We start from the raw sequence: 24010 nt of genomic DNA, 5'->3' as shown, positions 1-24010 counted from the left end.
ACGATGGAAAAACTTTTGCATCTTTATTGTATTTTATGCTTCTGGCGTTGACTTCTAAGGCCCTAGCTATTGGATTTGGTGGAACAACTCCCGAGAGTGAAGCCTAGGTTGCCCGGAACGTAGAAATGACCATTACATTCACACTGGTTGCAATTATTCGTCTTATACGATGGAAAAGCTGTTGTATTTATATCGTATTTTATGCTTCTGGCGTTGACTTCTTAGGCCCTAACTATTCCATCTGGTGGAACAACGCGCTTGGGTGAAGCCAAGGTAGCGGGGAACGTAGAAATGTCCATAACTTTCACACTGGTAGCAATTATTCGTTTTATACGATTGAAAAACTGTTTCATTTATTTTGTATTTTATGCTTCTGGCGTTGACTTCTAGGGACCTAACTATTCGATCTGGTGGAGCAACGCCCTAGAGTGAGGCCTAGGTTGCCCGGAACGGAGAAATGACCATAACTTTCACACCGGTAGCAATTATTCGTTTTATACGATGGTAAAACTGTTCTGTTTATTTTGTATTTTATGCTTCGGGCGTTGACTTCTAAGGCCCTAACTATTCAATCTGTTGGTGCAACGCCCTAGGGTGAAGCCTAGGTTGCCCGGAAAGTAGAAATGATGTTAACTTTCATACTGGTTGCAATTATTCGTTTTATACGATGGAAAAACTGTTGTATTTATATTGTATTTTAGGCTTCGGGCATTGACCTCTAAGGCCCTAACTACTCAATCTGTTTTAGCAACGCCCTAGGGTGAAGCCTAGGTTGCCCGGAAAGTAGAAATGACCATAACTTTAATCCTGGTTGCAATTATTCGTTTTATATGATGGAAAAACTGTTGTATTTATATAGTGTTTTATGCTTCTGGCGTTGACTTCTTGGGCCCTAACTATTCCATCTGGTGGAACAACGCCCTAGGGTGCAGCCAGGTTGCCCGGAACGGAGAAATGACCATAACTTTCACACTGTTTGCAGTTATTCCTGTTATACGATGGAAAAACTTTTGCATCTTTATTGTACTTTATGCTTCAGGCGTTGACTTCTAAGGCCCTAGCTATTCGATTTGGTGGAGCAACGCCAGAGAGTGAAGCCTAGGTTGCCCGGAACGTAGAAATGACAATAACTTTCACACTGGTTGCTATCATTCGTTTTATACGATGGAAAAACTGTTATATTTATATTGTATTTTATGCTTCTGGCGTTGACTTCTTAGGCCCTAACTCTTCGATCTGGCGGAACAACGTCCTAGGGTGAAGCCTAGGATGCCCGGAAAGAAGAAATGACCATCACTTTCACACGGGTTGCAATTATTCCTGTTATAGGATGGAAAGACTGTTGTATTTTTATTGTATTTTATACTTCAGGCGTTGACTTCTAAGGCCCTAGCTATTCGATCTGTTCGAGCAACGCCCTAGAGTGAAGCCTAGGTTGCCCGGAACGTAGAAATGACCATAACTTCCACACGGGTTGCAATTATTCGTTTTATACGATGGAAAAACTGTTGCATCTTAATTGTATTTTACTCATCTGGGGTTGACTTCTAAGGCCGTAGCTATTAGATGTGGTGGAGCAACGCCCTAGAGTGACGCCTAGGTTGCCCGGAACGTAGAAATGACCATCACTTTCACAATGTTTGCAATTATTCATTTTATACGATGGAAAAGCTTTTGTACTTATATTGTATTTTATTCTTCTGGCGTCGACTTCTTAGGCCCTAACTATTCGTTCTAGTGGAACAACGCCCTAGAGTGAAGACTTGGTTTCCCGGAACATGGAAATGACCATTACTTTCACACTGTTTGCAGTTATTCCTGTTATACGATGGAAAAACTTTTGCATCTTTATTGTATTTTATGCATCTGGCGTTGACTTCTAAGGCCCTAGCTATTCGATTTGGTGGAACAACTCCCGAGAGTGAAGCCTAGGTTGCCCGGAACGTAGAAATGACCATTACATTCACACTGGTTGCAATTATTCGTCTTATACGATGGAAAAGCTGTTGTATTTATATCGTATTTTATGCTTCTGGCGTTGACTTCTTAGGCCCTAACTATTCCATCTGGTGGAACAACGCGCTTGGGTGAAGCCAAGGTAGCGGGGAACGTAGAAATGTCCATAACTATCACACTGGTAGCAATTATTCGTTTTATACGATTGAAAAACTGTTTCATTTATTTTGTATTTTATGCTTCTGGCGTTGACTTCTAGGGACCTAACTATTCGATCTGGTGGAGCAACGCCCTAGAGTGAGGCCTAGGTTGCCCGGAACGGAGAAATGACCATAACTTTCATACCGGTAGCAATTATTCGTTTTATACGATGGTAAAACTGTTCTGTTTATTTTGTATTTTATGCTTCGGGCGTTGACTTCTAAGGCCCTAACTATTCAATCTGTTGGTGCAACGCCCTAGGGTGAAACCTAGGTTGCCCGGAAAGTAGAAATGATGTTAACTTTCATACTGGTTGCAATTATTCGTTTTATACGATGGAAAAACTGTTGTATTTATATTGTATTTTAGGCTTCGGGCATTGACCTCTAAGACCCTAACTACTCAATCTGTTTTAGCAACGCCCTGGGGTGAAGCCTAGGTTGCCCGGAAAGTAGAAATGACCATAACTTTAATCCTGGTTGCAATTATTCGTTTTATATGATGGAAAAACTGTTGTATTTATATAGTGTTTTATGCTTCTGGCGTTGACTTCTTGGGCCCTAACTATTCCATCTGGTGGAACAACGCCCTAGGGTGCAGCCAGGTTGCCCGGAACGGAGAAATGACCATAACATTCACACTGTTTGCAGTTATTCCTGTTATACGATGGAAAAACTTTTGCATCCTTATTGTACTTTATGCTTCAGGCGTTGACTTCTAAGGCCCTAGCTATTCGATTTGGTGGAGCAACGCCCGACAGTGAAGCCTAGGTTGCCCGGAACGTAGAAATGACAATAACTGTCACACTGGTTGCTATCATTCGTTTTATACGATGGAAAAACTGTTATATTTATATTGTATTTTATGTTTCTGGCGTTGACTTCTTAGGCCCTAACTCTTCGATCTGGCGGAACAACGTCCTAGGGTGAAGCCTAGGATGCCCGGAAAGAAGAAATGACCATTACTTTCACACTGGCTGCAATTATTCGTTTTATACGATGGAAAAGCTGTGGCATCTTTATTGTATTTTATTCATCTGGGGTTGACTTCTAAGGCCGTAGCTATTAGATGTGGTGGAGCAACGCCCTAGAGTGACGCCCAAGTTGCCCGGAACGTAGAAATGACCATTACCTTCACACTGGTTGCAATTATTCGCTTTATACGATGGAAAAACTCTTCTATTTATTTTGTATTTTATGCTTCTGGCGTTGACTTCTTATGCCCTAACTATTCCCTCTGGCGGATCAACGCCCTAGAGTGAAACCTACGTTGCCCGGAACGTAGAAATGACTATTACTTTCACACTGGTTGCAATTATTCGTTTTATACGATGGAAAAGCTGTTCCATTTATTTTGTGTTTTATGCTTCGGGCGTTGACTTCTAAGGCCCTAACTATTCCATCTGGTGGAACAACGCCCTAGGGTGAAGCCTAGGTTGCCTGGAACGTAGAAATGACCATCACTTTCACACGTGTTGCAATTATTCCTGTTATAGGATGGAAAGACTGTTGTATTTTTATTGTATTTTATACTTCAGGCGTTGACTTCTAAGGCCCTAACTATTCGATCTGGTGGAGCAACGCCCTAGAGTGAAGACTTGGTTGCCCGGAACGTAGAGATGACCATTACATTCACACTGGTTGCAATTATTCGTCTTATACGGTGGAAAAGCTGTTGTATTTATATCGTATTTTATGCTTCTGGCGTTGACTTCTTAGGCCCTAACTATTCCATCTGGTCGAACAGCGCCCTTGGGTGATGCCTAGGTTGCGCGGAACGTAGCAATGACCATAACTTTCACACTGGTAGCAATTATTCGTTTTATACGGTGGAAAAACAGTTTTATTTATTTTGTATTTTATGCTTCTGGCGTTGACTTCTAAGGCCCTAACTATTCGATCTGGTGGAGCAGCGCCCTAGAGTGAAGCCTAGGTTGCCCGGAACGGAGAAATGACCATGACTTTCACACCGGTAGCAATTATTCGTTTTATACGATGGAAAAACTGTTCTATTTATTTTGTATTTTATGCTTCGGGCGTTGATTTCTAAGGCCCTAACTATTCAATCTGTTGGTGCAACGACCAAGGGTGAAGCCTATGTTGCCCGGAAGGTAGAAATGACCATAACGTTCACACTGGTAGCAATTATTCGTTTTATACGATGGAAAAACAGTTTTATTTATTTTGTATTTTATGCTTCTGGCGCTGACTTCTAAGGCCCTAACTATTCGATCTGGTGGAGCAACGCCCTAGAGTGAAGACTTGGTTGCCCGGAACGTAGAGATGACCATTACATTCACACTGGTTGCAATTATTCGCTTTATACGATGGAAAAACTCTTCTATTTATTTTGTATTTTATGCTTCTGGCGTTGACTTCTTATGCCCAAACTATTCCCTCTGGCCGATCAACGCCCTAGAGTGAAACCTACGTTGCCCGGAACGTAGAAATGACTATTACTTTCACACTGGTTGCAATTATTCGTTTTATACGATGGAAAAGCTGTTCCATTTATTTTGTGTTTTATGCTTCGGGCGTTGACTTCTAAGGCCCTAACTATTCCATCTGGTGGAACAACGCCCTAGGGTGAAGCCTAGGTTGCCTGGAACGTAGAAATGACCATCACTTTCACTCGTGTTGCAATTATTCCTGTTATAGGATGGAAAGACTGTTGTATTTTTATTGTATTTTATACTTCAGGCGTTGACTTCTAAGGCCCTAGCTATTCGATCTGTTCGAGCAACGCCCTAGAGTGAAGCCTAGGTTGCCCGGAACGTAGAAATGACCATAACTTCCACACTGTTTGCAATTATTCGTTTTATACGATGGAAAAGCTGTTGTATTTATATCGTATTTTATGCTTCTGGCGTTGACCTCTTAGGCCCTAACTATTCCATCTGGTGGAACAACGCCGTCGGGTGAAGCCTAGGTTGCGCGGAACGTAGCAATGACCATAACGTTCACACTGGTAGCAATTATTCGTTTTATACGATGGAAAAACAGTTTTATTTATTTTGTATTTTATGCTTCTGGCGCTGACTTCTAAGGACCTAACTATTCGATCTGGTGGAGCAACGCCCTAGAGTGAAGACTTGGTTGCCCGGAACGTAGAGATGACCATTACATTCACACTGGTTGCAATTATTCGTCTTATACGGTGGAAAAGCTGTTGTATTTATATCGTATTTTATGCTTCTGGCGTTGACTTCTTAGGCCCTAACTATTCCATCTGGTCGAACAGCGCCCTTGGGTGAAGCCTAGGTTGCGCGGAACGTAGCAATGACCATAACTTTCACACTGGTAGCAATTATTCGTTTTATACGATGGAAAAACAGTTTTATTTATTTTGTATTTTATGCTTCTGGCGTTGACTTCTAAGGCCCTAACTATTCGATCTGGTGGAGCAGCGCCCTAGAGTGAAGCCTAGGTTGCCCGGAACGGAGAAATGACCATAACTTTCACACCGGTAGCAATTATTCGTTTTATACGATGGAAAAACTGTTCTATTTATTTTGTATTTTATGCTTCGGGCGTTGATTTCTAAGGCCCTAACTATTCAATCTGTTGGTGCAACGACCAAGGGTGAAGCCTATGTTGCCCGGAAGGCAGAAATGACGTTAACTTTCACACTGGTTGCAATTATTCGCTTTATACGATGGAAAAACTGTTCTATTTATTTTGTATTTTATGCTTCGGGCGTTGACTTCTAAGACCCTAACTATTCGATCTGGTGGGGCAACGCCCTAGAGCGAAGCCTAGGCTGCCCGGAAAGTAGAAATGACCATAACTTTCATCCTGGTTGCAATTATTCGTTTTATACAATGGAAAAACTGTTCTATTTAGTTTGTATTTGATGCTTCTGGCGTTGACTTCTTAGGCCCTAACTGTTCGATCTGGTGGAACAACGCCCTAGGGTGAAGCCTAGGTTGCCCGGAAGGTAGAAATGACCATAACTTTCACACTGGTTGCAATTATTCGTTTTATACGATGGAGAAGCTGTGGCACCTTTATTGTATTTTATTCATCTGCGGTTGACTTCTAAGGCCCTAGCTATTAGATGTGTTGGAGCAACGCCCTAGAGTGAAGACTTGGTTGCCCGGAACGTAGAAATGACCATTACATTCACACTGGTTGCAATTATTCGTCTTATACGATGGAAAAGCTGTTGTATTTATATCGTATTTTCTGCTTCTGGCGTTGACTTCTTAGGCCCTAACTATTCGATCTGGTCGAGCAGCGCCCTAGAGTGAAGCCTAGGTTGCCCGGAACGGAGAAATGACCATAACTTTCACACCGGTAGCAATTATTCGTTTTATACGATGGAAAAACTGTTCTATTTATTTTGTATTTTATGCTTCGGGCGTTGACTTCTAAGGCCCTAACTATTCAATCTGTTGGTGCAACGCCCAAGGGTGAAGCCTATGTTGCCCGGAAAGTAGAAATGACGTTAACTTTCATACTGGTTGCAATTATTCGTTTTATACGATGGAAAAACTGTTTTAGTTGTTTTGTATTTTGTGCTTCGGGCGTTGACTTCTAAGGCCCTAACTATTCGATCTGGTGGCGCAACGCCCTAGAGTGAAGCCTAGGTTGCCCGGAACGTAGAAATGACCATATCTTTCACACTGGTTGCTATCATTCGTTTTATACGATGGAAAAACTGTTATATTTATATTGTATTTTATGCTTCTGGCATTGACTTCTTAGGCCCTAACTGTTGGATCTGGTGGAACAACGTCCTAGGGTGATGCCTAGGATGCCCAGAAAGTAGAAATAACCATAACTTTCACACTGGTTGCAATTATTCGTTTTATACGATGGAAAAGCTGTTGCATCTTTATTGTATTTTATTCATCTGGGGTTGACTTCTAAGGCCGTAGCTATTAGATGTGGTGGAGCAACGCCCGAGAGTGGGGCCTAGGTTGCCCGGTACATAGAAATGACCATTACTTTCACACTGTTTGCAAATATACATTATATACGATGGAAAATCTGTTGTATTAATGTTGTATTTTATGCTTCTGGCGTTGACTTCTTAGGCCCTAACTATTTGATCTGGTGGAGCACCGCCCTAGGGTGAAGCCTAGGTTGCCCGGAACGTAGAAAAGACCATTACCTTCACACTGGTTGCAATTATTCGTTTTATACGATGGAAAAACTGTTTTATTTATTTTGTATTTTATGCTTCGGGCGTTGACTTCTAAGGCCCTAACTATTCAATCTGTTGGTGCAACGCCCAAGGGTGAAGCCTATGTTGCCCGGAAAGTAGAAATGACGTTAACTTTCATACTGGTTGCAATTATTCGTTTTATACGATGGAAAAACTGTTGCATCTTAATTGTATTTTACTCATCTGGGGTTGACTTCTAAGGCCGTAGCTATTAGATGTGGTGGAGCAACGCCCTAGAGTGACGCCCAGGTTGCCCGGAACGTAGAAATGACCATCACTTTCACAATGTTTGCAATTATTCATTTTATACGATGGAAAAGCTTTTGTACTTATATTGTATTTTATTCTTCTGGCGTCGACTTCTTAGGCCCTAACTATTCGATCTAGTGGAACAACGCCCTAGAGTGAAGACTTGGTTTCCCGGAACATGGAAATGACCATTACTTTCACACTGTTTGCAGTTATTCCTGTTATACGATGGAAAAACTTTTGCATCTTTATTGTATTTTATGCTTCTGGCGTTGACTTCTAAGGCCCTAGCTATTCGATTTGGTGGAACAACTCCCGAGAGTGAAGCCTAGGTTGCCCGGAACGTAGAAATGACCATTACATTCACACTGGTTGCAATTATTCGTCTTATACGATGGAAAAGCTGTTGTATTTATATCGTATTTTATGCTTCTGGCGTTGACTTCTTAGGCCCTAACTATTCCATCTGGTGGAACAACGCGCCTGGGTGAAGCCAAGGTAGCGGGGAACGTAGAAATGTCCATAACTTTCACACTGGTAGCAATTATTCGTTTTATACGATTGAAAAACTGTTTCATTTATTTTGTATTTTATGCTTCTGGCGTTGACTTCTAGGGACCTAACTATTCGATCTGGTGGAGCAACGCCCTAGAGTGAGGCCTAGGTTGCCCGGAACGGAGAAATGACCATAACTTTCACACCGGTAGCAATTATTCGTTTTATACGATGGTAAAACTGTTCTGTTTATTTTGTATTTTCTGCTTCGGGCGTTGACTTCTAAGGCCCTAACTATTCAATCTGTTGGTGCAACGCCCTAGGGTGAAGCCTAGGTTGCCCGGAAAGTAGAAATGATGTTAACTTTCATACTGGTTGCAATTATTCGTTTTATACGATGGAAAAACTGTTGTATTTATATTGTATTTTAGGCTTCGGGCATTGACCTCTAAGGCCCTAACTACTCAATCTGTTTTAGCAACGCCCTAGGGTGAAGCCTAGGTTGCCCGGAAAGTAGAAATGACCATAACTTTAATCCTGGTTGCAATTATTCGTTTTATATAATGGAAAAACTGTTGTATTTATATAGTGTTTTATGCTTCTGGCGTTGACTTCTTGGGCCCCAACTATTCCATCTGGTGGAACAACGCCCTAGGGTGCAGCCAGGTTGCCCGGAACGGAGAAATGACCATAACTTTCACACTGTTTGCAGTTATTCCTGTTATACGATGGAAAAACTTTTGCATCTTTATTGTACTTTATGCTTCAGGCGTTGACTTCTAAGGCCCTAGCTATTCGATTTGGTGGAGCAACGCCCGAGAGTGAAGCCTAGGTTGCCCGGAACGTAGAAATGACAATAACTTTCACACTGGTTGCTATCATTCGTTTTATACGATGGAAAAACTGGTATATTTATATTGTATTTTATGCTTCTGGCGTTGACTTCTTGGGCCCTAACTATTCCATCTGGTGGAACAACGCCCTAGGGTGCAGCCAGGTTGCCCGGAACGGAGAAATGACCATAACTTTCACACTGTTTGCAGTTATTCCTGTTATACGATGGAAAAACTTTTGCATCTTTATTGTACTTTATGCTTCAGGCGTTGACTTCTAAGGCCCTAGCTATTCGATGTGGTGGAGCAACGCCCTAGAGTGACGCCCAAGTTGCCCGGAACGTAGAAATGACCATTACCTTCACACTGGTTGCAATTATTCGCTTTATACGATGGAAAAACTGTTCTATTTATTTTGTATTTTATGCTTCGGGCGTTGACTTCTGAGACCCTAACTATTCGATCTGGTGGGGCAACGCCCTAGAGCGAAGCCTAGGCTGCCCGGAAAGTAGAAATGACCATAAATTTCATCCTGGTTGCAATTATTCGTTTTATATGATGGAAAAACTGTTGTATTTATATAGGGTTTTATGCTTCTGGCGTTACCTTCTTAGGCCCTAACTATTCCATCTGGTGGAACAACGCCCTAGTGTGAAGCGTAGGTTGCCTGGAACGTAGAAATGACCATCACTTTCACACGGGTTGCAATAATTCCTGTTATAGGATGGAAAGACTGTTGTATTTTTATTGTATTTTATTCATCTGGGGTTGACTTCTAAGGCCGTAGCTATTAGATGTGGTGGAGCAACGCCCGAGAGTGGGGCCTAGGTTGCCCGGTACATAGAAATGACCATTACTTTCACACTGTTTGCAAATATACATTATATACGATGGAAAATCTGTTGTATTTATGTTGTATTTTATGCTTCTGGCGTTGACTTCTTAGGCCCTAACCATTTGATCTGGTGGAACAACGCCCTAGAGTGAAGACTTGGTTTCCCGGAACATGGAAATGACCATTACTTTCACACTGTTTGCAGTTATTCCTGTTATACGATGGAAAAACTTTTTCATCTTTATTGTATTTTATGCTTCTGGCGTTGACTTCTAAGGCCCTAGCTATTCGATTTGGTGGAACAACTCCCGAGAGTGAAGCCTAGGTTGCCCGGAACGTAGAAATGACCATTACATTCACACTGGTTGCAATTATTCGTCTTATACGATGGAAAAGCTGTTGTATTTATATCGTATTTTATGCTTCTGGCGTTGACTTCTTAGGCCCTAACTATTCCATCTGGTGGAACAACGCCCTAGGGTGAAGCCTAGGTTGCCTGGAACGTAGAAATGACCATAAGTTTCACACTGGCTGCAATTATTCGTTTTATACGATGGAAAAACTGTTATATTTATATTGTATTTTATGCTTCTGGCGTTGACTTCTTAGGCCCTAACTGTTCGATCTGGCGGAACAACGTCCTAGTGTGAAGCCTAGGGTGCCCGGAAAGTAGAAATGACCATAAGTTTCACACTGGCTGCAATTATTCGTTTTATACGATGGAAAAGCTGTGGCATCTTTATTGTATTTTATTCATCTGTGGTTGACTTCTAAGGCCGTAGCTATTAGATGTGGTGGAGCAACACCCTAGAGTGACGCCCAAGTTGCACGGAACGTAGAAATGACCATTACCTTCACACTGGTTGCAATTATTCGCTTTATACGATGGAAAAACTCTTCTATTTATTTTGTATTTTATGCTTCTGGCGTTGACTTCTTATGCCCTAACTATTCCCTCTGGCGGATCAACGCCCTAGAGTGAAGCCTACGTTGCCCGGAACGTAGAAATGACTATTACTTTCACACTGGTTGCAATTATTCGTTTTATACGATGGAAAAGCTGTTCCATTTATTTTGTGTTTTATGCTTCGGGCGTTGACTTCTAAGGCCCTAACTATTCCATCTGGTGGAACAACGCCCTAGGGTGAAGCCTAGGTTGCCTGGAACGTAGAAATGACCATAAGTTTCACACTGGTAGCAATTATTCGTTTTATACGATGGAAAAACTGTTTTATTTATTTTGTATTTTATGTTTCTGGCGTTGACTTCTAAGGCCCTAACTATTCGATCTGGTGGAGCAACGCCCTAGAGTGAAGACTTGGTTGCCCGGAACGTAGAAATGACCATTACATTCACACTGGTTGCAATTATTCGTCTTATACGGTGGAAAAGCTGTTGTATTTATATCGCATTTTATGCTTCTGGCGTTGACTTCTTAGGCCCTAACTATTCCATCTGGTCGAACAGCGCCCTTGGGTGAAGCCTAGGTTGCGCGGAACGTAGCAATGACCATAACTTTCACACTGGTAGCAATTATTCGTTTTATACGATGGAAAAACAGTTTTATTTATTTTGTATTTTATGCTTCTGGCGTTGACTTCTAAGGCCCTAACTATTCGATCTGGTGGAGCAGCGCCCTAGAGTGAAGCCTAGGTTGCCCGGAACGGAGAAATGACCATAACTTTCACATCGGTAGCAATTATTCGTTTTATACGATGGAAAAACTGTTCTATTTATTTTGTATTTTATGCTTCGGGCGTTGATTTCTAAGGCCCTAACTATTCAATCTGTTGGTGCAACGACCAAGGGTGAAGCCTATGTTGCCCGGAAGGTAGAAATGACGTTAACTTTCATACTGTTTGCAATTATTCGTTTTATACGATGGAAAAACTGTTTTATTTATTTTGTATTTTATGCTTCGGGCGTTGACTTCTAAGGCCCTAACTATTCAATCTGTTGGTGCAACGCCCAACGGTGAAGCCTATGTTGCCCGGAAAGTAGAAATGACGTTAACTTTCATACTGGTTGCAATTATTCGTTTTATACAATGGGAAAACTGTTGTATTTATATTGTATTTTAGGCTTCGGGCATTGACCTCTAAGGCCCTAACTACTCAATCTGTTTTAGCAACGCCCTAGGGTGAAGCCTAGGTTGCCCGGAAAGTAGAAATGACCATAACTTTAATCCTGGTTGCAATTATTCGTTTTATATGATGGAAGAACTGTTATATTTATATTGTATTTTATTCATCTGGGGTTGACTTCTCAGGCCGTAGCTATTAGATGTGGTGGAGCAACGCCCTAGAGTGACGCCCAAGTTGCCCGGAACGTAGAAATGACCATTACCTTCACACTGGTTGCAATTATTCGCTTTATACGATGGAAAAACTGTTGTATTTATATTGTATTTTATGCTTCTGGCGTTGACCTCTAAGGCCCTAGCTATTCGATCTGGTGGAGCAACGCCCTAGAGTGAAGCCTGGGTTGCCCGGAACGTAGAGATGACCATTACTTTCACACTGTTTGCAATTATTCGTTTTATACGATGGAAAAACTGTTGTATTTGTTTTCTATTTGGTGCTTCTGGCGTTGACTTCTTAGGCCCTAGCTATTGGATCTGGTGGACGAACGCCCTAGAGTGAAGCCTAGGTTGCCCGGAACGTAGAAATAACCATAACTTTCACATTGGTAGCAATTAGTCGCTTTATGCGAAGGAAAAGCTGTTGTATTTATATTGTATTTTATGCTTCTGGCGTTTACTTCTAAGGCGCTAACTATTCGATCTGGTGGTGCAACGCACTAGAGTGAAGCCTAGCTTGCTCGGAATGCAGAAATGTCCATAACTTTCACACTGGTTGCAATTATTCGTTTTATACGATGGAAAAGCTGTTGTATTTATATTGTATTTAATGCTTCTGGCGTTGACTTCTTAGGGCCTAACTATTCGATCTGGTGGAGCAACGCCAAAGAGTGAAACCTAGGTTACCCAGAACGTGGAAATGACCAGTACTTTCTCACTGGTTGCAGTTATTCCTGCTGTACGATGGAAAAACTGTTGCATCTTTACTGTTTTTTATGCTTCTGGCGTCGACTTCTAAGGCCCTAATTATTCCATCTGGTGGAGCAACGCCCTAGAGTGAAGCCTAGGTTGCTCAAAATGTAGAAATGTCCATAACTTTCACACTGGTTGCAATTATTCGTTTTATACGATGGGAAAACTGTTGTATTTATTTTGTATTTTATGCTTCTGTCGCTGACTTCTTAAGCCCTATCTATTGGATCAGGTGGACCAGCGCCCTAGAGTGAAGACTAGGTTGCCCGGAACGTAGAAATGAGCAGTACTCCCAAACTGTTTGCAATTTTTCATTTTATACAATGGAAAACCTGTTGTATTTATATTGTATTTTATGCTTCTTGCGCTGACTTCTAAGGCCGTAGCTATTCGATGTGGTGGAGCAACGCCCTAGAGTGAAGCCTAGGTTGCCCGGAACGTAGAAATCACCATTATCTTCACACTGGTTGCAATTATTCGTTTTATGCGATGGAAAAACTGTTGTATTTATTTTGTATTTGGTGCTTCTGGCGTTTACTTCTTAGGCCCTAACTATTGGATTTGTTGGACCAACACCATAGAGTGAAGCCTAGGTTGCCCGGAACGTAGAAATGACCATCACCTTCAAACGGGCTGCAATTATTCCCGTTATGCGATGGAAAAACTGTTATATTTTTATTCTATTTTATGCTTCTGGCGTTGACTTCTGAGGCCCTAACTATTCGGTCTGGTGGAGCATCTCCCTAGAGTGAAGCCTAGGTAGCCCGGAACGTAGAAATGACCATCATTTTCACACTGTTTGCAATTATTCATTTTATACGATGGAAATGCTGTTGTATTTATATTGTATTTTACGCTTCTGGCGTTGACTTCTAAGGCCGTAGCTATTCGATCTGGTGGAGCAACGCCCTAGAGTGAAGCCTAGGTTGCCCGGAACGTAGAAATGACCATTACCTTCACACTGGTTGCAATTATTCCTATTATACGATGGTAAAGCTGTTGTATTTATATTGTATTTTATGCTTCTGGCGTTGACCTCTAAGGCCCTAGCTATTCGATCTGGTGGAGCAACGCCCTAGAGTGAAGCCTGGGTTGCCCGGAACGTAGAGATGACCATTACTTTCACACTGTTTGCAATTATTCATTTTATACGATGGAAAAACTGCTGCATTTTTATTGCATTTTATGCTTCGGGCGTTGACTTCTAAGCCCGTAGCTATTCGATGTGGTGGAGCAACGCCCTATAGTGAAGCCTAGGTTGCCCGCAACGTAGAAATGACAATTACTTTCACACTGGTTGCAATCATTCGTTTTATACGATGGAAAAACTGTTGTATATATTTTGTATTTGCTGCTTCTGGCGTTGACTTCTTAGGCTCTAACTATTCGATTTGGTGGACCAACGCCCTAGAGTGAAGCCTAGGTTGCCCGAAACGTAGAAATGACCATCACCTTGACACTGACTGCAATAGATCCCATTACACGATGGAAAAACTATTATATTTTTATTGTATTTTATGCTTCCGGCGTTGACTTCTTAGGCCCTAAATATTCGATCTGGTGGAGCAACGCCCGAGAGTGAAGCCTAGGTTGCCGGGAACGCACAAACGACCGTTACTCTCACAATGTTTGCAATTATTCATTTTATACGAACGAAAAACTGTTGTATTTATATTGTATTCTATGCTTCTGACGCTGACTTCTAAGGCCGTAGCTATTCGATGTGGTGGAGCAACGCCCTAGAGTGAAGCCTAGGTAGCCCGGAACGTAGAAATGACCATCATTTTCACACTGTTTGCAATTATTCATTTTATACGATGGAAATGCTGTTGTATTTATATTGTATTTTACGCTTCTGGCGTTGACTTCTAAGGCCGTAGCTATTCGATGTGGTGGAGCAACGCCATAGAGTGAAGCCCAGGTTGCCCGGAACGTAGAAATTACCATTACCTCGAAACGGTTTGCAATTATTCGTTTTATACGATGGAAATGCTGTTTATTTATATTGTATTTTCTGCTTCTGGCGTTGACTTCTAAGGCCTTAACTATTTGATCTGATGGAGCAACGCCCTAGAGTGAAGCCTAGGTTGCCCGGAACGTAGAAATAACCATAACTTTCACATTGGTAGCAGTTAGTCGTTTTATGGGAAGGAAAAGCTGTTGTATTTATATTGTGTTTTATGCTTCTGGCGTTGACTTCTAAGGCGCTAACTATTCGATCTGGTGGTGCAACGCCCTAGAGTGAAGCCTAGGTTGCCCGGAACGTAGAAACGACCATTACTTTCACACCGTTTGCAATTATTCGTTTTATACGAACGAAAAACTGTTGTATTTATATTGTATTCTATGCTTCTGACGCTGACTTCTAAGGCCGTAGCTATTCGATGTGGTGGAGCAACGCCCTAGAGTGAAGCCTAGGTAGCCCGGAACGTAGAAATGACCATCATTTTCACACTGTTTGCAATTATTCATTTTATACGATGGAAAAGCTGTTGTATTTACATTGTATTTTCTGCTTCTGGCGTTGACTTCTAAGGCCGTAGCTATTCGATGTGGTGGAGCAACGCCCTAGAGTGAAGCCTAGGTTGCCCGGAACGTAGAAACGACCATTACTTTCACACCGTTTGCAATTATTCGTTTTATACGATGGAAATGCTGTTGTATTTATATTGTATTTTATGCTTCTGGCGTTGACTTCTAAGGCCGTAGCTATTCGATGTGGTGGAGCAACGCCCTAGAGTGAAGCCCAGGTTGCCCGGAACGTAGAAATTACCATTACCTCGAAACGGTTTGCAATTATTCGTTTTATACGATGGAAATGCTGGTTATTTATATTGTATTTTCTGCTTCTGGCGTTGACTTCTAAGGCCTTAACTATTTGATCTGATGGAGCAACGCCCTAGAGTGAAGCCTAGGTTGCCCGGAACGTAGAAATAACCATAACTTTCACATTGGTAGCAGTTAGTCGTTTTATGGGAAGGAAAAGCTGTTGTATTTATATTGTATTTTATGCTTCTGGCGTTGACTTCTAAGGCGCTAACTATTCGATCTGGTGGTGCAACGCCCTAGAGTGAAGCCTAGGTTGCCCGGAACGTAGAAACGACCATTACTTTCACACCGTTTGCAATTATTCGTTTTATACGAACGATAAACTGTTGCATTTATATTGTATTCTATGCTTCTGACGCTGACTTCTAAGGCCGTAGCTATTCGATGTGGTGGAGCAACGCCCTAGAGTGAAGCCTAGGTAGCCCGGAACGTAGAAATGACCATCATTTTCACACTGTTTGCAATTATTCATTTTACACGATGGAAAAGCTGTTGTATTTACATTGTATTTTCTGCTTCTGGCGTTGACTTCTAAGGCCGTAGCTATTGGATGTGGTGGAGCAACGCCCTAGAGTGAAGCCTAGGTTGCCCGGAACGTAGAAACGACCATTACTTTCACACCGTTTGCAATTATTCGTTTTATACGATGGAAATGCTGTTGTATTTCTATTGTATTTTATGCTTCTGGCGTTGACTTCTAAGGCCGTAGCTATTCGATGTGGTGGAGCAACGCCCTAGAGTGAAGCCCAGGTTGCCCGGAACGTAGAAATTACCATTACCTCCAAACGGTTTGCAATTATTCGTTTTATACGATGGAAATGCTGTTTATTTATATTGTATTTTCTGCTTCTGGCGTTGACTTCTAAGGCCTTAACTATTTGATGTGGTGGAGCAACGATCTAGAGCGAAACCTAGGCTGCCCGGAACGTAGAAATCACCATTACTTTCACACTGGTTACAATTATTCGTTTTATACGATGGAAAAACTGTTGTATTTGTTTTCTATTTGGTGCTTCTGGCGTTGACTTCTTAGGCCCTAGCTATTGGATCTGGCGGACGAACGCCCTATAGTGAAGCCTAGGTGGCCCGGAACGTAGAACTGACCATATCTTTCAGACTTGTTGCAATTATTCCTGTTATGTGATGGAAAAACTGTTGTATTTATATTGTATTTCTGCTTCTGGCGTTGACTTCTAAGGCCTTAACTATTTGATCTGGTGGAGCAACGCCCTAGAGTGAAGCCTAGGTTGCCCGGAACGTAGAAATAACCATAACTTTCACATTGGTAGCAATTAGTCGCTTTATGCGAAGGAAAAGCTGTTGTATTTATATTGTATTTTATGCTTCTGGCGTTTACTTCTAAGGCGCTAACTATTCGATCTGGTGGTGCAACGCACTAGAGTGAAGCCTAGCTTGCTCGGAATGCAGATATGTCCATAACTTTCACACTGGTTGCAATTATTCGATTTATACGATGGAAAAGCTGTTGTATTTATATTGTATTTAATGCTTCTGGCGTTGACTTCTTAGGGCCTAACTATTCGAACTGATGGAGCAGCGCCAAAGAGTGAAACCTAGGTTACCCGGAACGTGGAAATGACCAGTACTTTCTCACTGGTTGCAGTTATTCCTGCTATACGATGGAAAAACGTTTGCATCTTTACTGTTTTTTATGCTTCTGGCGTCGACTTCTAAGGCCCTAATTATTCGATCTGGTGGAGCAACGCCCTAGAGTGAAGCCTAGGTTGCTCAAAATGTAGAAATGTCCATAACTTTCACACTGGTTGCAATTATTCGTTTTATACGGTGGGAAAACTGTTGCATTTATTTTGTATTTTATGCTTCTGGCGCTGACTTCTTAAGCCCTATCTATTGGATCAGGTGGACCAGCGCCCTAGAGTGAAGACTAGGTTGCCCGGAACGTAGAAATGAGCAGTACTCCCAAACTGTTTGCAATTTTTCATTTTATACAATGGAAAACCTGTTGTATTTATATTGTATTTTATGCTTCTTGCGTTGACTTCTAAGGCCGTAGCTATTCGATGTGGTGGAGCAACGCCCTAGAGTGAAGCCTAGGTTGCCCGGAACGTAGAAATGACCATTATTTTCACACTGGTTGCAATTATTCGTTTTATGCGATGGAAAAACTGTTGTATTTATTTTGTATTTGGTGCTTCTGGCGTTTACTTCTTAGGCCCTAACTATTGGATTTGTTGGACCAACACCATAGAGTGAAGCGTAGGTTGCCCGGAACGTAGAAATGACCATCACCTTCAAACGGGCTGCAATTATTCCCGTTATGCGATGGAAAAACTGTTATATTTTTATTCTATTTTATGCTTCTGGCGTTGACTTCTGAGGCCCTAACTATTCGGTCTGGTGGAGCATCTCCCTAGAGTGAAGCCTAGGTTGCCCGGAACAAAGAAATGACCATTACTTTCACACTGGTTGCAATTATTCCTGTTGTACAATGGAAAAACTGTTGCATTTATATTGCATTTTATGCTTCTGGCGTTGACTTCTAAGGCCGTAGCTATTAGATGTGGTGGAGCAGCGCCCTAGAGTGACGCCTAGGTTGCGCGGAACGTAGAGATGACCATCATCTTCACTCTGGTTGCAATTATTCCTGTTATACGATGGAAAAACTGCTGCATTTTTATTGCATTTTATGCTTCGGGCGTTGACTTCTAAGCCCGTAGCTATTCGATGTGGTGGAGCAACGCCACAGAGTGAAGCCTAGGGTGCCCGGAACGTAGAAATGACCATTACTTTCACACTGGTTGCAATTATTCGTCTTATACGATGGAAAATCAGTTGCATCTTTATTGTATTTTATGCTTCCGGCGTTGACTTGTAAGGCCCTATCTATTTGATCTGGTAGAGCAACGCCCTAGAGTGAAGCCTAGGTTGCTCGGAATGTAGAAATGTCCATAATTTTCACACTGGTTGCAATTATTCGTTTTATACGATGGAAAAGCTGTTGTATTTATATTGTATTTTATGCTTCAGGCGTTGACTTTGTAGGCCCTAACTATTCGATCTGGTGGAGCAACGCCCTAGAGTGGAACCTAGGTTGCCCGGAACGTAGAAATGACCATTGCCATCACACTGGTTGCAATTATTCATTTTATACGATGGAAAAGCTGTTGTATTTATATTGTATTTTATGCTTCTGGCGTTGACTTCTAAGGTCGTAGCTATTCGATGTGGTGGAGCAACGCTCCAGAGTGAAGCCTAGGTTGCCCGGAACGTAGAAATTACCAATACCTCCAAACTGTTTGCAATTATTCGTTTTACACGATGGAAGAACTGTTGTATTTATTTTGTATTTGCTGCTTCTGGCGTTGACTTATTAGGCCCTAGCTATTGGATCTGGCGGACGAACGCCCTAGAGTGAAGCCTAGGTGGCCCGGAACGTAGAACTGACCTTATCTTTCAGACTTGTTGCCATTATTCCTGTTATATGATGGAAAAACTGTTGGATTTATATTGTATTTCTGCTCCTGGCGTTGACTTCTAAGGCATTAACTATTTGATCTGGAGGAGCAACGCCCTAGAGTGAAGCCTAGGTTGCCCGCAACGAAGAAATAACCATAACTTTCACACTGGTAGCAATTAGTCGTTTTATTCGAAGGAAAAGCTGTTGTATTTATATTGTATTTTATGCTTCTGCCGTTGACTTCTTAGGCACTAACTATTCGATCTGGTGGAGCAACGCCCTAGGGTGAAGCCAAGATTGCCCGGAAAGTAGAAATGACGATTACTTTCACACTGTTTGCAAATATACATTATATTCGATGGAAAAGCTGTTGTATTTATATTGTATTTTATGCTTCTGGCGCTGACTTCTTAGGCCCTACCTATTTGATCTGGTGGAGCACCGCCCTAGAGTGAAGCCTAGGTTGCCCGGAACGTAGAAAAGACCATTACCTTCACACTGTTTGCAATTATTCATTTTATGCAATGGAAAAACTGATGTATTTATATTGTATTTTATGCTTCTGACGTTGACTTGTAAGGGCCTAAGTATTCGACCTGGTGGAACAACGCCCTAGAGTGAAGCCTAGGTTGCCTGGAACGTAGAAATGACCATCATCTTCACACTGTTTGCAATTATTTATTCGATACGGTGGAAAAGCTGTTGTATTTATATTATATTTTATGCTTCTGGCGTTGACTTCTAAGGCCGTAGCTATTAGATGTGGTGGAGCAACGCCCTAGAGTGACGCCTAGGTTGCACGGAACGTAGAAATGACCATCATCTTCACTCTGGGTGCAATTATTCCGGTTATACGGCGGAAAAACTGCTGCATTTTTGCTGCACTTTATGCTTCGGGTGTTGACTTCTAAGGCCGTAGCTATTCGATGTGGTGGATCAACGCACTAGAGTGAAGCCTAGGTTGCCCGGAACGTAGAAATGACCATTACTTTCACACTGTTTGCAAATATACATTATATACGATGGAAAAGCTGTTGTATTTATATTGTATTTTCTGCTTCTGGCGTTGACTTCTAAGGCCTTAACTATTTGATCTGGTGGAGCAACGGTCTAGAGCGAAACCTAGGCTGCCCGGAACGTGGAAATGACCATTACTTTCACACTGGTTACAATTATTCGTTTTATACGATGGAAAAACTGTTGTATTTGTTTTCTATTTGGTGCTTCTGCCGTTGACTTCTTAGGCCCTAGCTATTGGATCTGGCGGACGAACGCCCTAGAGTGAAGCCTAGGTGGCCCGCAACGTAGAACTGACCATATCTTTCAGACTTGTTGCAATTATTCCTGTTATGTGATGGAAAAACTGTTGTATTTATATTGTATTTCTGCTTCTGGCGTTGACTTCTAAGGCCTTAACTATTTGATCTGGTGCAGCAACGCACTAGAGTGAAGCCTAGGTTGCCCGGAACGTAGAAATAACCATAACTTTCACATTGGTAGCAATTAGTCGTTTTATGCGAAGGAACAGCTGTTGTATTTATATTGTATTTTATGCTTCTGGCGTTGACTTCTAAGGCCGTAGCTATTCGATGTGGTGGAGCAACGCCCTAGAGTGAAGCCTGGGTTGCCCGGAACGTAGAAATTACCATTACCTCCAACCTGTTTGCAATTATTCGTTTTACACGATGGAAAAACTGTTGTATTTATTTTGTATTTGCTGCTTCTGGCGTTGACTTCTTAGGCCCTAGCTATTGGATCTGGCGGAAGAACGCCGTAGAGTGAAGCCTAGGTGGCCCGGAACGTAGAAATGACCATAACTTTTACACTGGTAGCAATTATTCGTTTTATACAATGGAAAAACCGTTCTATTTATTTTGTGTTTTATGCTACGGGCGTTGACTTCTAAGGCCGTAACTGTTTGATCTGGTGGAGCAACGCCCTAGAATGAAGCATAGGTTGCCCGGAACGTTGAAATGACCACTACTTCCACGCTGGCTGCAATTATCCCTGCTATACGATGGAAGAAATGTTGTATTTATATTGTTTTTTCTGCATCTGGCGTCGACTTCTAAGGCCCTAACTATCTGATCTAGTGGAGCAACGCCCTAGAGTGAAGCCTAGGTTGCTCGGAATGTTGAAATAACCATTACCTTCACGCTTGTTGCAATTATTCCTGTTATAGGATGAAAAAACTGTTGTATTTTTAATGCATTTCATGCTTCAGGCGTTGACTTCTAAGGCCGGAGCTATTCCATGTGGTGGAGCTACGCCCAAGAGTGAGGCCTAGGTTGCCCGGAACGTAGAAATGACCATAACTTCCACACTAGTTGCAATTATTCGTTTTATACGATGGAAAAGCTGTTGTATTTATATCGTATTTTATGCTTCTGGCGTTGACTTCTAAGGACCTAACTATTCGATCTGGTGGAGAAACGCCCCAGAGTGAAGCCTAGGATGCGCGGAACGTAGAAATGACCATAACGTTCACACTGGTAGCAATTATTCGTTTTATATCATGGAAAAACTGTTTTATTTATTTTGTATTTTATGCGTCTGGCGTTGACTTCTAAGGCCCTAACTATTCGATCTGGTGGAGCAACGCCCTAGAGTGAAGCCTAGGTTGCCCGGAAAGTAGAAATGACCATAACTTTCATCCTGGTTGCAATTATGCGTTTTATATGATGGAAAAACTGTTGTATTCATATAGCTTTCTATGCTTCTGGCGTTGACTTCTTAGGCCCTAACTATTCGATCTGGTGGAACAACGCCCTAGGGTGAAGACTAGGTTGCCCGGAACATGGAAATGACCATTACTTTCGGACTGTTTGCAATTATTCATTTTATACGATGGAAAAACTGTGGTACTTATATTGTATTTTATTCTTATGGCGTTGAATTCTAAGTCGCTAGCTATTCGATCTGGTGGAGCAACGCCCTAGAGTGAAACCTAGGTTATCCGGAACGTAGAAATGTCCAGTACTTTCATACTGTTTGCAGTTATTCCTGTTATACGATGGAAAAACTTTTGCATCTTTATTGTATTTTATGCTTCTGGCGCTGACATCTAAGGCCCTAGCTATTCGATTTGGCGGAGCACCGCCCTAGAGTGAAGCCTAGGTTGCCCAGAACGTAGAAATGACCATAACTTCCACACTGGTTGCAATTTTTCGTTTTATACGATGGAAAAGCTGTTGTATTTATATCGTTTTTTATGCTTCTGGCGTTGACTTCTTCGGCCCTAACTATTCCATCTGGTGGATCAACGCCCTAGGGTAAAGCCCAGATCGCGCGGAACGTAGAAATGACCATAACTTTCACACTGGTAGCAATTTTTCGTTTTATACGATGGAAAAACTGTTTTATTTATTTTGTACTTTAAGCTTGGCTCGTTGACTTCTAAGGCCCTAACTATTCGATCTGGTAGAGCAACGCCCTAGAGTGAAGCCTAGGTTACCCGGAACGTAGACATGACCATTACTTTCACACTGTTTGCAATTATTCCTTTTATACGATGGAAAAGCTGTTGTATTTATATCGTATTTTATGCTTCTGGCATTGACTTCTAAGGACCCAACAATTCGATCTGGTGGAGCAGCGCCCTAGACTGAAGCCTAGGTTGCTCGGAATGTAGAAATGACCATAAATTTCACACTGATTGCAATTATTCGTTTTATACGATGGAAAAACTGTTGCATCTTTATCGTATTTTATGGTGCTGGCGTTGACTTCTTAGGCCGTAACTATTCGATCTGGTGGAGCAACGCCCTGGAGTGAAACCTGGGTTGCCCGGAACGTAGAAATGACTATAACTTTCACACTGGTTGCAATTATTTGTTTTATACGATGGAAAGGCTGTTGTATTTATATCGTATTTTATGCTTCTGGCGTTGACTTCTTAGGCCCTAACTATTCAATCTGGTGGAACAACGCCCTAGAGTGAAGCACAGGTTGTGCGGAACGTAGAAATGACCATTACTTTCACACTGTTTGCAAATATACATTATATACGATGGAAGAACTGTTGTATTTATATTGTTTTTTCTGCATCTGGCGTCGACTTCTAAGGCCCTAACTATTTGATCTAGTGGAGCAACGCACTAGAGTGAAGCCTAGGTTGCTCGGAATGTTGAAATAACCATTACCTTCACGCTTGTTGCAATTACTCCTGTTATAGGATGAAAAAACTGTTGTATTTTTATTGCATTTCATGATTCAGGCGTTGACTTCTAAGGCCGGAGCTATTCCATGTGGTGGAGCTACGCCCTAGAGTGAGGCCTAGGTTGCCCGGAACGTAGGAATGACCACTGCTTTCACACTGTTTGCAAATACACATTATATACGAGGTAAAAGCTGTTGTATTTATATTGTATTTTATGCTTCTGGCGTTTTCTCCTAAGGACCTAACTATTCGATCTGGTGGAGCAACGCCTTTGTGTCAAGCCTAGGTTGCCCGGAGCGTAGAACACACCATTACCTTTACACTGTTTGCAATTATTCCTGTTATACGATGGAAAAACTGTTGCATTTTTATTGTATTTTATGCGTCTGGCGTTCACTTCTAAGGACCTAACTATTCGATATGGTGGAACAACGCCCTAGGGTGAAGCCTAGGTTGCCCGGAACGTAGAAATGACCATAACTTTTACACTGGTAGCAATTATTCGTTTTATACAATAGAAAAACCGTTCTATTGATTTTGTGTTTTATGCTTCGGGCGTTGACTTCTAAGGCCCTAACTGCTTGATCTGGTGGAGCAACGCCCTAGAGTGAAGCCTAGGTTGCCCGGGACGTAGAAATGACCATAACTTTCACACTGGTTGCTACTATTCGTTTTATACGATGGAAAAACTGTTATATTTATATTGTATTTGATGCTTCTGGCGTTGACTTCTGAGGCCGTTGCTTTTCGATGTGGTGGAAGAACGCCATAGAGTGAAGCCTAGGTAGCCCGG

The sequence above is a fragment of the Calliopsis andreniformis genome, unplaced genomic scaffold (assembly GCF_051401765.1).
Source record: "Calliopsis andreniformis isolate RMS-2024a unplaced genomic scaffold, iyCalAndr_principal scaffold0026, whole genome shotgun sequence".
Taxonomy (NCBI): Eukaryota; Metazoa; Arthropoda; class Insecta; order Hymenoptera; family Andrenidae; genus Calliopsis; species Calliopsis andreniformis.
This window is presented reverse-complemented; position numbering follows the sequence as displayed.